The sequence below is a fragment of the Peromyscus eremicus genome, chromosome 9 (genome assembly GCF_949786415.1).
Source record: "Peromyscus eremicus chromosome 9, PerEre_H2_v1, whole genome shotgun sequence".
In the NCBI taxonomy this organism is placed as follows: domain Eukaryota; kingdom Metazoa; phylum Chordata; class Mammalia; order Rodentia; family Cricetidae; genus Peromyscus; species Peromyscus eremicus.
Window position 1 is genome coordinate 107,960,440 of NC_081425.1, and position 15,317 is coordinate 107,975,756.

Below are 15,317 nucleotides of genomic sequence, written 5' to 3' on the forward strand. Positions count from 1 at the left end.
CTAAAAGAACTGTGTACCTGAATTAGCTAAATGTTTTTTACATACTTTTTTAAGATACCAGCTTTTATACATTGGCTATCTGAGTGATGTAAATGCAGCTATGGACTGGTTGTATTCAAATTCTGAGAAAGTTTTTTTTGAAAGATCATTTATTCTAATATTCATTTTTAAAAATGTATTTTCTTACCACCATATCATGAATAGGAGTGTAGGGCGTGGGTGTATGTGGTGCTGGGTATTGAACCCAGAGCCTTGTACACGCAAGGTGAGACCTCTTCCCTAAGCTCCAGCTGCAACCCTAAGCTGCATCTCAGTGGAGGTGTCTGTGTTTGATTGACACCTTTGTTGATATTATCAGATTTTATTGAGAAAGTTACACAATCTTTTAATGGCAGAAGTATAACAATATAATAGTTTATTTCTGCTAATACCGGCTCAGTTTTAACTTGATAATTTTACACAAAGATCTGCTGACTTCATATTTTCTATAAATAGATACATTAATAATTTCTATTTGGATATTATTAAATTGTATTTGTGAAACATTGTCTGGAAAAACATACCTGATCCCAGGGTTGGCTCTTATTTAGAGAACAGAATGTCTATAAGAATATTACTATAAATAGAAAAAGGTTTTATTCAACCACAAAAGTAACGATTGATTAGAAACTGAACTCTGGGCAGGGTTGGCAGGGTGCTAACCAGTAAAGGTGCTGCCAACCCTAGAGACCTGAGTTCAGCCCCAGGCTCCACATGGTGGGCGGGGAGGTTGAAGGAGTACACACCCATTCACACCACATAAATGGATCAATCAATTGATCGATCAATCAGCAATGAAACTAAGACATTTTTAAAGGAGAGAACACTCGGTGGACAGGGCTTCTGTTTTCCTTTCAGCACTTTAGGGATGTCGCTCTGTTGGCTTCTGTCCTATGTGCTCCATGACATAAAGCTGGCTGTGCTGCTCTCCATTTATGAAATGTCTGTAGCTGCCTTCAAGGAGCTGTGTGTGTGTGTATGTGTGTGTGTGATGTATGTGTAAGTGGGTATGTGTATGAGTGTTTGTATGTGTGCACATGTGTTTATGTGTGCATATGTGTATATGTATATCTATATGTGTGTAAGTGTGTATATGAGTGAGTGTGTGTTTGTGTATGTGTGTACTGTTATTTGATTAGTGTTTTCTAAGACACCTGGATCTGTGGTTTCATACCATTAGTTATAAACCATATGCTTTTATATCCTCAGATATTTCTTCAAACTGCTCTCTTTTTGGGATTCCAATGATATGTACATATATTATTTGCTACAATTTCACAGTTTCTGGATTCACTGTATTGTTTTATTCATTCTTTTCCCCTTTACTTTTTTCTTTTGTTCATGTCCTACCTTGCCCTCAAGTTCACTGGCTCTGTAGAGTAGACAGTAGTGTTTACATCTCTGTAACAAGTGAGGGCATTGTGCAGTTCTTGATACTCTTACCATTTAGTATCCATCTTTTTTTTTTTAAGATTTCTTTCTTTATTATGTATACAATGTTCTGCCTGCATGTATCCCTGCACACCAGATGAGGGCACCAGATCTCATTATAGATGGTTGTGAGCCACCATGTGGTTGCTGGGAATTGAACTCAGGACCTCTAGAAGAGCAGTCAGTGCTCTTAACCTCTGAGCCATCTCACCAGCCCTAGTATCCACCTTAATAAGTGTTAAAATAAGTGTGGGCTTGAGAATTTAACTTTAAATCAATTTGAATTTTTAAAAATTTTTACGTGTGTGTGTGTGTGTGTGTGTCTGTGTGTATGTGTGTTTGTGTGTGTGTGTGTGTATGTGTGTGTGTGTCTCTGTGTGTGTGTGTATATGTGTGTATATGTGTGTGTGTGTGTATGTGTGCGTGTGTGTGTGTATGTGTATGTGTGTGTGTGTGTGTCTGTGTGTATGTGTGTTTGTGTGTGTGTGTCTGTGTGTGTGTGTATGTGTGTGTGTGTCTCTGTGTGTGTGTGTATATGTGTGTGTATATGTGTGTGTGTATGTGTGCGTGTGTGTGTATGTGTATGTGTGTGTGTGTGTGTCTGTGTGTGTGTGTGTGTATGTGTGTGTGTGTCTGTGTGTGTGTGTATGTGTGTGTGTGTGTCTGTGTGTGTGTCTGTGTGTGTGTGTGTGTCTGTGTGTGTGTGTGTGTGTGTGTGTGCACATAACCATGCACAGGTATGCAGATGCCAGAGGACAGCCTTGGGTTTTGTCACCAGGCCCAACTTTTTGTATGAGTTCTAGGGATCAAATTAAACATTTCACTCACTTCACTGGCTGACCCATCTTCCATGCCCTCATCTTAACATTTTTTTAAAATTAGCATATAAGTTAACTGGTTTTGTTATGGCCTCTTTATACATACGTTCTCATTGATCTTCCTTGCCCACTCTTCTTCCTTACCCAGCACTGGGTTGCTCTCCTCCCCTCGAGAGTGCCTCTTCTGATGTCACGTCTCATGTGTTCTGTATCCACTTCCCCCATCATAGATCTCTCCTGCCCCTCTCGTGGTCCCCTTCCTTATTCCCTGACCCCCATATTTACATATGTATGTACTTATACATATATAAAAATTAAAATATAACATCCATATGTAGGAGATATTTTTTTGTGTGTCTAGATTATTTTGCCTAACAAAATAACTTCTGGTTCCAATAGCTGCTGTTTACATATTACGATTTTTTTTAATGGCTGGATAAAATTAAAAGCCCATACATGCAACATTCTCCTTATCTGTTGATAAGCATCTACACTTACCATGGTAGTTCTTTGTGTAGTCTGTGTGCACACATGTGTGTACCTGTGTACACACATGTTGTGTACACACATGTGGAGGCTAGGGGATGATATCAGGCATCTTAATTGCACTCTGCTGTCACATGAATTGCTAAAAGATCTTATTAATTAAAAAAAACAACCCAGAGCCAGATATTGGGATGAAAGCTGAAATATCAGAGAAATCCTCAGCCTCAAGAGAGCGACTTCCTGTTTCCTCAGATGGAAAGCTTCCGAGTCCTCACCAGATAGGGTCTCAGTTGAACTGCTGCTTAGTTTCTGTCTCCTCATGCCTTATATACCATTTTCCACCCAGCCATATCACTTAAAGGCGTGTGTACTTTCCAAGCAAAGGCATGAGATTTCAAGTGCTGGGATTAAAAGTCTGTACCACCACTGCCTGACTCTGTTTCCAGTGTGGCCTTGAACTCACAGAGATCCAGACAGATAGGATTAAGGGTGTGTGCCACCACTGTCTGGCCTCTGTCTAGTCTAGTGGCTGGCTCTGTCCTCTGATCTCCAGGTAAGTTTATTAGGGTGCACAATATATTAATTACCACACTCCACCTTATTTGAGTGGACCTGAGTTCAGATCCTCATGTTTGTGAGCAAGCACTTTATTCACTGAGCCAGCTCCCAGGCCCTTATTCTTACTTGTTTTGAGAAGCCTAGATACTGATTTATATGGTAGCTACACCAGTTTATACTCCCACCAGCAGTGAATGAACATTGCTCTTTTCCTGCATCTCACCAGAATTTGTTATTTGTTTCTGGATGTTAGCCATTCTGACTTGGGTGATGTGGAATCTCAAAATAGTTTAGATTTCATTTCCCTGATAGCCAAAGTGTTTATTGACTATTTGTTTTTGTTTGTTTTCTGTTGTGAGAACTCTCTACTCAGTTCATCAACCTATTTACTGATTGAGAGTGTGTGTGTGTGTGTGTGTGTGTGTGTGTGTGTGTGTGTAAGCTTTATAGATTTTTGTTACTGTTTTCTTTTGTAGATCTTTGAGAACTATCAGTTGAGCTGTTCTGCCCATGTTTAAATTGTATCATCTCTAAATGTGCTTGGTGCAGTGTCCTGAAGCGGTAGTCTGGATTCCGAGACCAGAAGATCACTTGGATTTAAGGGCTTGGGGCTAGCCTCGGCAATACAGCAAGACACTAGCTCTGAAAAGATGGCAAGGAATGGACAGAAATCCAGGTTTTTAGTTAGACCTGCATAGACATTATTGCTTTTTATTTACATATGAAAGTCTCAGGGAGAAGTAAGATAAGGAGAAATGCTGAGTTGTGCTTTTATTGTATTACATTTGGGATGCTGACTAAGAGCTACACATGGAAATAATAAATATACAGCTGGACATGAATCTAGAATGCTCAGTGAAGTGTATATTGGGACGAGATATATACCCTATGAGTCATTGGAATATATATGAGTTTCATGATAAAACTTTTCCTGGGGAGATGCAACATACATATCTATTCACCCCAGATGGAGAACCCATGACAAACCAATGTACAGATATCACCAAACTCCAGCATGTTGAACCAATTAGGTTTTGTGGGTTGCTTACATGAGTATGGGTGAGGGGTTACTAGCAGGAGCAGAAGTGACTCACAGACAGCTGTGTTACCCAAGCCCACCCCAGCACTGGTGACAGCTCCTACAATCTGGGAACCTGTAGCACATTCCAAAGTCTGTAGGCAGCTCATCAGGCTGGAGAGTGTCCTTTCCAAATCACTCTGTTCTAAGCCTCTTCCAGGCAACTCAGCTGGTTTCTGCTTCTTCCAAGCAAGCTGGCCTGGTTTAAGAGTCTTCTTTGCAGCTCAGCTTTGCCTAGTCTGAGAGGGTCTCTCAGGTTTTATTGCTTACCATGCAGCGAGGGGACTTAGGAAATCTGATCAGTTTCAGGGACTTTCTGAAGCTATTTTGAGTTGTTCACCTTTTTTGCTCAAGAGTTTCCCTACAGGATGGAATGTTTCAATCTTGGAGGAAACTGTTACACAATGATATGTATATAAAGTTACAGGAGATTGGGTGGACTTGCATAATTACATGAGGATGTTCCCATTGTCTAACAACTTAAAAAGAGGGAGACTTTAGCCTGAGGCATGCCAATGCTTACATACAAAAGATGAGAAGAAAAGTGGAGTCTGAAGAAACAGCAGATGTTGAGGTAACTCAGTAACTTTTAGAAGCTAAGACAGTTGTTCTTGTGAGGTCCCAGATACTTCCCATCATGTTCCCTAGCAGTGAGGTAAGCCAAACATGACAAGAAAAGACAGAATGAGCCTCTATATAAGTCTTGTCGTATAGATATGACTGACCAATTTATCTGCTCTGCATTCCCATCCGGCTTTGTTTGTTGATATATACTAAATTTTTCATGTATTACTACTGTCTGTCTAGCATCACATGTCCTATGAAGTCAATGTATTCCTGCCACTTACACTGTATCCTGACCTCCTGGAACTAGTAGTTGATTGTAGTTCATTGAGTGCTTGAAGGAAGTAGTATGGCTTGTTGCTGACAGACTAGTGGAGCAGAGGTAAAGAAGAGTCTTGGGATGGTCATGATGCAACTCCAGCATGGACAGGTTAAGCAGAGATTGAAGGAAAAGAATGGATTTTGTCATTATAGATACCTCTTCTTAGAAGTTGCTTCCTATTACTGCTGTGGGGAACTGAAGTAGGCAGCATGCTCTCTTGCTGAAGCTACATCCTCAGCCTCTTCTGGGAAGGTTCTCCATCACAGGAAATGGTTACAGTGAGAGAAAAGAAGTCTTGTCATAAAGAGCAAGTTTGTATGTTAGTGTAGTAAAATTGGTGATTTGTCAAAGAAACAACTGCCCCATTCAAGTGAAGGGAGGGAGAGCTGCACTCAGTAGGACGTGAGGGGACGTGAGGGGACGTGAGGGCGTGGGTGGGCTACCGCTGAGTGGTGAAAGATGTTGGAAAACCTGGCCTTCCAAGGCCACAAGGATACTTCTTCCATTGTGATAAGTAGAAGGCACATGCTGTGGATTCAGGGAAGCTGATACATTTACTTGTCTTTTGCCTAAGTTATTTAGCTGAGTAATGCCTGAAGATATCTTATTCAAATATTGTTATGTAAATATGCTAGCAGTTGGCAGTGGAAGTGTCATGGTATGGCATAAAGTTATGATGACTTTCCTTATTTTTCTTTGGAGTGTTTTTGCAGTGTCTGATACCAAGCTTCCAGTTTGAGTTTATGCTTTATAAGCTGCATGAGAGATGATAGCAGTATATAACTGCTCTGGGTAATGCCTCTACAGACATGGCTACTGGTGAGTGAAGCCAAGAATATTTTCAGATGAGGGGGAGAAGAGAGAGCTATTGAGAGGGACAAGGTGAGGCCAGCTGCTTTTCCTCGGTGCTCACAGCAGGGAGGGGATATTGAGCACTTGTTTTTAAAAATACTTAGCAAGTCCTTTGTAGTATTTGAAAAAAAAGTCCAGAGTAAAATTGAAAAGACTTGGAATAGTTTGTAAGTACATGGACAGCTTATACACATGTACTCACATAAGACACTTAAGAACAAGTGTCCTTGTAGTATGATTGAGCATTCCTTGGGTGTATGCCTGGGTATACTGGGTCTTGAGGTAGATTGATTCCCAATTTTCTGAGAAACCACCATACTGATTTCCAAAGTGGCTATACAAGTTTGCACTCCCACCAATAGTGGAGAAGTATTCTCCTTGTGCCATATCCTCTCCAACACAAGCTGTCATCAATGTTTTTGATCTTAGCCATTCTGACAGGTGTAAGATGGTATCTCAGAGTTGTTTTGATTTGTATTTCCCTGATGACTAAGCAGCATTATTCATAGTAGCCAGAAACTGGAAACAACCTAAATGCCCCTCAACCAAAAAATGGATAAAGAAAATGTGGTACATATACACAATGGAGTACTACTCAGCAGTAAAAAACAATGACATCTTATATTTTGCAGGCAAATGGATGGAACTAGAAAATATCATCCTGAGTGAGGTAACCCAGACTCAGAAAGACAAACATGGTATGTACTCACTCATAAGTGGATACTAGATGAAAAGCAAAGGATAACCAGACTACAATCCACAGCCCCAGAGAAGCTAGCTAACTAGGAGGACCCTAAGAGGGATGCATAGATTGCCCTGGGAAGGGGAAATAGATGAGATCTCCATGAGTAAACTGGGGGTGAGGAGGATGAGAACATAAGGGAATGGGACAGTCGAGCTGGAACAGGGATGGAGTGGGAGAGCAATGAAAGAGATAACATGATAGAGGGAGGCATCATGGGGATAGGGAGAAACCTGGTGCTAGGGAAGTTCCCAGGAATCCACAAAGATGACCTCAGCTTAGACTACTAGCAATAGTGGAGAGGGTGCCTGAGCAGGCTTGCCCCAGTAATCAGATTGGTGAATACCCTGTCATCACAGAGCCCTCATCCAGTAACTGATAGAAGCAGATGCAGAGATCCACAGCCAAGCACTGTGGTGATATTTTATTTGTGCTGAAATGTGGTGATACTTTACTTGTGCTTTGATAAATAAAGCTCGCCTGCAGATCAGTGGTAAAAGGCCAGCCATTTTAAGTAAACAAAGTCAGGCAGCACACGCCCTTAATCTGATCACTTATCAAACAGGGTCCCTGTGTGTTCAAGGACACACTAGGGAACAGAGCCAAGCGTGGTGACACACGCCTTTAATCCCAGTATCAACCATAGAGACCTGGAGGTCTGTACAGACAGACAGTGACAAGAAAGTGAGGTAGCTGGGATAAGAGTTAATGAGAGGGCAGAAAAGCAAGGCATATAACGGCATGGGTAGACAGGAAGTAGCTCGCATTTAGAAGCTGCAGAGTTGATGAGATAAGGTTGACTGGTGATTTTTCCTATTTCCCTGATCTCTAAGGTTATACTTGGCTCTGTGGTTTTTTGGGGTTTTTTTTGAGTTCATTTTTTTTTTTTTATTTTGCAATACAATTCAGTTCTACATATCAGCCACGGATTCCCTTGTTCTCCCCCCTCCCATCCCCCTCACCTTCCCCCCAGCCCAGCCCCCATTCCCACCTCCTCCAGGGCAAAGCCTCCCCCGAGGACTGAGATCAACCTGGTAGACTCAGTCCAGGCAGGTCCAGTCCCCTCCTCACAGGCCGAGCGGCTCCGTGTTTTTTATTTAATAAGACCATTTAGAAATTCGTCTACAAAGTGCCAGGCCAAGCTCCAGGAGTTCAGTCAAAGAGAGAGAAGAGGGAGTCTATGAGAAAGGGGCACCAACATCATGATGGGGAAACCTACAGAGACAACTGATCCAAGCTCGTGGGAACTCATGAACTTTAGACCAACAGCTGTGGAGCCTCCACAGGACTGGACTAGGCCCTCTGCATAAGTGAGACAGTTGTGTAGCTTGGTCTGCTTAAAGGACCCCCTGGTAGTAGGATCAAGATCCATCCCTGGTGCATGAGCTGGCTTTTTGGAGCCCACTACATATGGTGGGACAGCTTTCACAGTGTGGATGAAGGCTTGGATCTGCCTCAGCTGAATGTACCAGGCTTTGCTGACTCCCCATGGGAGGCCTTACCTTTTCGGAGGAGGGAGGCTGGGGGGCGGGCAGGAGGTGGGAGGAGAGGAGGATCTGTGGTTGGTATGTAAAATGAATAAAAACATTCTTAATAAGGAAAAAAGACACTTAAGAAATGAGAAAGACAAAGGGGGTAGAGTGTGAAGTCCTTTATCTACTTGAGCTATTTGCTTAGTAGCATTGAAGAAACTTTAAGAAGTTGATTAGCTGCTTAGGATGACTACAAAATCCAGTTCATATACTTTCAACCAATGCGAACATTTGGTTATATGAATACTAGTGATTAATTCTACTTAGATTCAAATGATTGTAATTCATTTTTTCCATGAAAAAATGACTCAGATCTATTCTCTTGTTATAAAACCTCATTCCACAGGAGTTTTCACATCGTCATTTTTGAAACATTGTAATAATTCATGGAAGTGTGATGTATTGGAATGCATTATAAAATGTGTTGTTAAAATACAACAGTTATAAGAGAAATAACCATAACTCACATAACAGTCCTTCAATAACTAAATCTTTGTGTAAGAAACAAGTGGTCTTACTTGTGTGGAAATATGCTCCGCACTAAAGGTAGACACTTCATAGCATTAAGGAATGTCACAAAAAGAGGAAATGGCTCTAACTTAGGTCCACAAAAAGAGGAAATGCACTTCAAAAGATAATAGTGAGTGGCCAAAGAGGCCTAGTGTGTCTACAGTGGCCAATAAATGAGGCTTATGATCATGAATGTGATGTGTAGAAATGAGCGGCAATTCTAGTGGTTATAAGTTGGTTAAGAGAGTGGCAATATGGGTCAGCAGGTACAGTTTTGGCCAAGCCTGATGACAGGAGTTTATTTCCCAGATCCTGTGAGGAAGAGAACGTACTCTTGAAGATCCTCTGACCTCCACATGTGTGCAGTGGCATGCCCACGCTGAACGGCATGGAGACTGCAGCCAGGGATAGAACCCCGCCCATCTCCTCACAGTGCTGCACTGCAGCCAGGGACAGAACCCCGCCCATCTCCTCACAGTGCTGCACTGCAGCCAGGGATAGAACCCCACCCATCTCCTCACAGTGCTGCACTGCAGCCAGGGATAGAACCCCGCCCATCTCCTCACAGTGCTGCACTGCAGGCAGGGATAGAACCCCGCCCATCTCCTCACAGTGCTGCACTGCAGGCAGGGATAGAACCCCGGCCATCTCCTCACAGTGCTGCACTGCAGGCAGGGACAGAACCCCGGCCATCTCCTCACAGTGCTGCACTGCAGCCAGGGATAGAACCCCGCCCATCTCCTCACAGTGCTGCACTGCAGCCAGGGATAGAACCCCACCCATCTCCTCACAGTGCTGCACTGCAGCCAGGGACAGAACCCCGGCCATCTCCTCACAGTGCTGCACTGCAGCCAGGGATAGAACCCCGCCCATCTCCTCACAGTGCTGCACTGCAGCCAGGGACAGAACCCCACCCATCTCCTCACAGTGCTGCACTGCAGCCAGGGACAGAACCCCGCCCATCTCCTCACAGTGCTGCACTGCAGCCAGGGACAGAACCCCGGCCATCTCCTCACAGTGCTGCACTGCAGGCAGGGACAGAACCCCGCCCATCTCCTCACAGTGCTGCACTGCAGGCAGGGATAGAACCCCGCCCATCTCCTCACAGTGCTGCACTGCAGGCAGGGATAGAACCCCGGCCATCTCCTCACAGTGCTGCACTGCAGCCAGGGACAGAACCCCGCCCATCTCCTCACAATGCTGCACTGCATTCCACACTTGCATTCTGCACTTGGTGCTGAAGAATAAAACAGCGCGAAGCTTTCTGTTTCACTTCTCTGAAGTTGTGGGAGTGCTTGTTCTCTTAAAACCGCCTTCTCAGAATTCGGAGAGAGATTTCAACGCGTAGAGGCAGTCTAACTTCTTTACCGGCTGCAGCAGCGGGAACACTGAACATGCAAGGCCTGCCTAGGCCACAGAGTGAGCTCCCGGCTAGCATGGGCAGCTTTAGCTAGACCCTGTTTTAAAGGGCTAAGGCTGTTTCAAGGAGATAGAGACTTGTGGAGCGCACACAAGATCCTGGGTTCAAATTCCAGTATAGGAAGAAGGAACATGGGGGGAGGGGAAAGAAGACTCCTGAGTATTGAAATCTCTTGGCATTGTTATGAACATGAGAAAGCTGAAGTAATGTTTTGTTTCATGATTGATCATAGATATACTAAGTAAATAAAACTATGAGATCTTTTAGTGGATGATACTGAGTACTCACTATGCACTATATCAGAATTTTGCACAAATAACCTCATTTACTTCTCCCAGCTGCTTAACTAGGTAAACATTAGTTTTTGTGTTCTCTAGAAGAGGAAAGTGGCACTTGGGGAGGGATGGTGTAACTTTCCCTGGATCACTGTCAGTAAGTGGCAGATCTGTCTAGACATTGGCTGTTTGACTCCATATTCCTCATCCATTTCTCTCCACCCACTGGTAAATGTTGTTCCAGTAATTAGTTTAATGTAGAGTAAAAGGAATTTGTGAGCATTGTGCAGCCAGAAGGAGTATCTGTGGTGAATGGTTACTTACTTGCTCACAATGGTGCACAACTGTCTTTTTATTCTTTGTCTAAAATCCATCTCTACTGAAATGTCAAAAGTGTGTTGTTTTTTAAATTTTGTGTGCGGGTTTGAGTAATGTTGGTGTATTCCTCTATTGTCTCCACCTAGTTCTGAGATGGTGGTATCTCTTACTCCATCCGTGCATGCTGCTTTGGTTGAACTGCCAGCAAGCCAGAGATTCCTCTCCACTCACTCCTCTAGCTCCCTTGCTCTAGAGTTACAGGTGCTGTGTGCTACAGGACCTAGCTTTTACATAGGAGAACCAAACTCAACGCACAGAACCACCTCCCCAGCCATGCCAAGAAATAACTTTGAAGGAATTGAACTTTTGTTTCATTACTGGAGATTGAGCCCAGGCCCCACACAGTTTAGGCAAGTGGTCTATCTCAGCTTAAAGGACTCCCTTTGAAGACTAAACTGTACTCTCCACCTCATGTGACTGAAAGGCCTTAGTCAGTGACTTTACAGTCTAAGAGTAAAGCTACTGTATAGTCTGTGGATTAAAGTTAGGTTGCATTTCAGCAACTGCTTGTGAGATGGACTCTACATGATGCTAAAGGTATCTTTAGTTAAAACAAGAGACTGGATTGTAGCACAAAGTCTGACCTTACACCAAGGCCATATCAGGTAATATTAATTTCTTCTTTCTCAGTTTTTAAGCAGCATTTCTAGATAAAATGCAGCTTTTACTATTCTCCCTGCCAAATGAAATGTCATAACCAAAAAGCTATTTTTAACTTGTTAGTTTTCACCTTTAACATAGGATATATAAAGTAAAGCTAGAATTTCATTAGTCTTGGTGTCCTTGGTTTGGAGGAAAGGTGTTATGAAATGATGCTGGACTTGAATTCATTTGCGTAGCTAAGGACGACCTTGAATTCTGGATTCTCCTATCTCATCCTTCCAAGAGCTAGGATTATCACCCATGACACCCAACTTGAACCTGTATCATCAGTGACTTGTTCCTAAGTCATTGAAATTTTACATTTAGTGTGTAAAAAGGCGGAGTTTTACTACAGCGTCTCCTTCCCAATTCTCAGTAACAGAAATGAAGCTTCCTAGTTTAGAGAGATATTCTGTACAATCAAAGCCATGGAGTCGGACGATTGATTGAACTATTTCTGAAGTCATAATGCCTTACTTAACGGTATCATCTTGGTTGACTCCAAGGGAGTCAAGGATGTTGAACCCACTGTGCTCTGACTGGCAGGGTGTGAATGACAGAGGTCCATTAAAGGCTTCTGCTGCTGCTCTTGGTGGCTGGTTCACCAGCCTGAGGTGACAATGGCCCTGGGATTCTGATTGGATAGTTTAGAGGCTGCTCACCGAACCTCAAAAGGTTAAATGACTGATGGGGACCAGACACTATTGCTGTGGGAGACTGGGGGGACTGGGAGCCTGCTGCCGTACCACCATCCACAGTTTTGAAAAGGAGCTTGAAATATGAATGTAAAAAGTGTATATTTTAAATGTTGGTAACCAATAGGAATTAGCAAAAATACAGGCCAAGTAAAATATGCCTGTTGCCTGACCAGATTTGTGGTCAATACAGACAATTGATTTGTGAGCCTCTGAAACAGTACACTAGAGTCACCAAGGATATAACTTGAGAGATACATTCTTACAGGACATGTACACACACACACACACACACACACACACACACACACACACACCAATACACACCTGAGAGAGAATGGTAAGCTAAGAACCCATCTCCTGACATAGAAGAATTTGTACTGATCCTATGTCTACTCCATGATTCTACCAATGTCTTGCCGTGATCCACCCTTCATCCTAGACAGTAAATGTTAAAGAGTGGAAGTTGCTCCCGGTGTGGTTAAGATGCTGGCGGAAGTCACAAGGTAGAGGATGTTTGACACTGGTGAGACTCTGTCTTGTTTTCTTGTAAAAGGAAGGATGAATGGAGAGTAAATCAGCATGGCAGGAGCATGTCCTTTTGCTTATAAAGGTGACTACTACCTTTCATTTACTACAGTAAAAACTGATGGAGGGCTGCTGAGTGCTAATGTGACATAAAAGAGAGCAGAATCTTTCACAGAAATGCTCAGTACTAAGGAGTACATCAAAAACCATACTTTATTTTATGTATAGCAATACAATTTACATATTAAATAACACTATAATAGAATGATTTGATATAGTTTAAAACAGAAGGAAAAAGGGAAAAGTTTTCAGGTTATAAAACCCCTGCCCCCACGGAACAAATCTTAAAAAAAAAATCACTCTTTTCAAAATGAGTCAATGCGACAAATGTACTCAGTGACTAGTCATGTCTAATTGCTATTGCACTAATGGTCAATGGAATTCAAAAGAAAGCCCGACTTTCACAATCACTGCCTCAAAGGAAGAACACACGCTGGATTCTTTTGGAATGCAAAGATGGTTCTCGCTACTTTAGAACACAGAAGTTCACATATCCACCACGGAAACAAAACAAAATAAAACAAAAAACTAGGACATAGTTGAAACTAGAAAAAAATTAGCTTTATATGAAAATATAAAATTCTATGATTATATACCATAGATACAAAGTTCCCAGGAGATGCTTACTCAAGCAACAAAATATTTACAGTTTGAATGATTTTAGCTACTTGAAAATGAAGTGAAAGAAACACGAGTCGGCATGAAGGTGGAGTTCTTTAGAAACAATGGCTGCTTGCTCGTTTCAAATGTCTTAACGAAAAAGGAGTCACTACCCCAAATGTTGGAGAGTTACGACATTTTACAAAATTGACTGTCTCCTTTTCTGGAGATGTTTATTTCTTAAAACTCAAGATTATTTCTTGAAATTAATTATCCTCTGTAGAAAATGCTTCCCTTTGCAAATATTTAACAAAAATACTAAAAACCTTTTAACAGCTAAGACAAAAGTAGAGGCCAAATGTCATTATAATTTCTTCTGTTTTTTACCATGCCTTCTTTCTAGAGATAAATAAAGCCAATATTGTGTGTTGAGTGGTAACTAAGGAAAGTGCAAAGGGTTATGTGAAATTATAGCTGTTATAAAGAAAAAAAGCAGGCATTTCCCCCTTCATATAAAAATTTACTGGCACCATTTGAACAGAAAATTTAGAACATAGGGGTTGAAAATGCATTTTCCAGTTTAATTGCAAAAGCCTTAAGACAACTACATTTTGATTACTTTTTCTTAAATTATGATGCATTTGGGTTTCTTTTTTATTTTTATTTTTTGCTTAGAATTAGTAATGTGTATCTTTGGTAAATTGGTATCTATATTTTAATTTCAAATATAGTATATATGCAATTAAGAAAAAGTCATGAGAAGGCAGTTGTGCTGTGTCTTTATAAAACAAATCTTACTGATTTCATTGTCACTCTGGGGTAAAAATGACCAACCAGACCTTGAACACCATGACCTTTCTTTCATCTTGAACACTTTAACTTCATTTGACCCCGCTGGACTTTTCTATTCAAACAGGCTCTCAAAGCTTGCACAAAGTTTAAGAGAACCACTGAATGAACTGTACTATTCTTGAAATTCAGATGGTAATATATAAAAACATTAAGGATGGTATTATGGTTCGATGTCTTTAATACATCTTTGATGTCCAGCATGTCCGCCTGATCTAATTTTAACAATTCAGCTTCATTTGGTTTGTGTACTTCATTTCCCTAGAGGTAAATCATACATGCAAACAGCTTAGCTCAGGGACATTAGCTCCAGCAACAGCTCTATCCTCTCCCCTTGACTGTAAGTGGTTACAACCTGATTACGTACTTAAGCAATGCGCTTATGTCTCAAAGAAAACAACATCTTTGGAACGCCCTGCCTCTGGAAAGATGCAAAATATTTTTGCCAATAGCAAAGAATTGTGGTACAAGTGAGGGCTGAGGACGGCTGAAGGTAACCATCCTCGGTGAAGGGTGTGTGGACCACTTTGGCAAAATGGGCACATAGCAACTACTCATAGGCCGGTAGACTGGGATCTACAGGCTCTGGTTCAAGGCTGCTGTGGATACACAGTCTTCCCACAGAGAGCCTCTGATCCCCCTTGATTTTATTTCTGGTCTACTTATTTCACCCCTCGTTCCTCCTTTCTCTCTCGCATGTAAGAGACAGTCCCAGAGTTGTGAGGAATATGCAATTCCACAAATCGGATCTCCTGTGTGAAGAGCACAGAAAGTAATACTTGCTATTTGTCCTCTAAACAATGTTACTTTTATTAAGGGAAAATTGTGAGACTGTGAACTCCAACTTGAATGTTAATTCCGAATGGCAGAACCACTGAGCATCTAACTGAAGAACATCAGCTAATATCAGATCTGTGTACAGCAAAAAGAATGCTTAA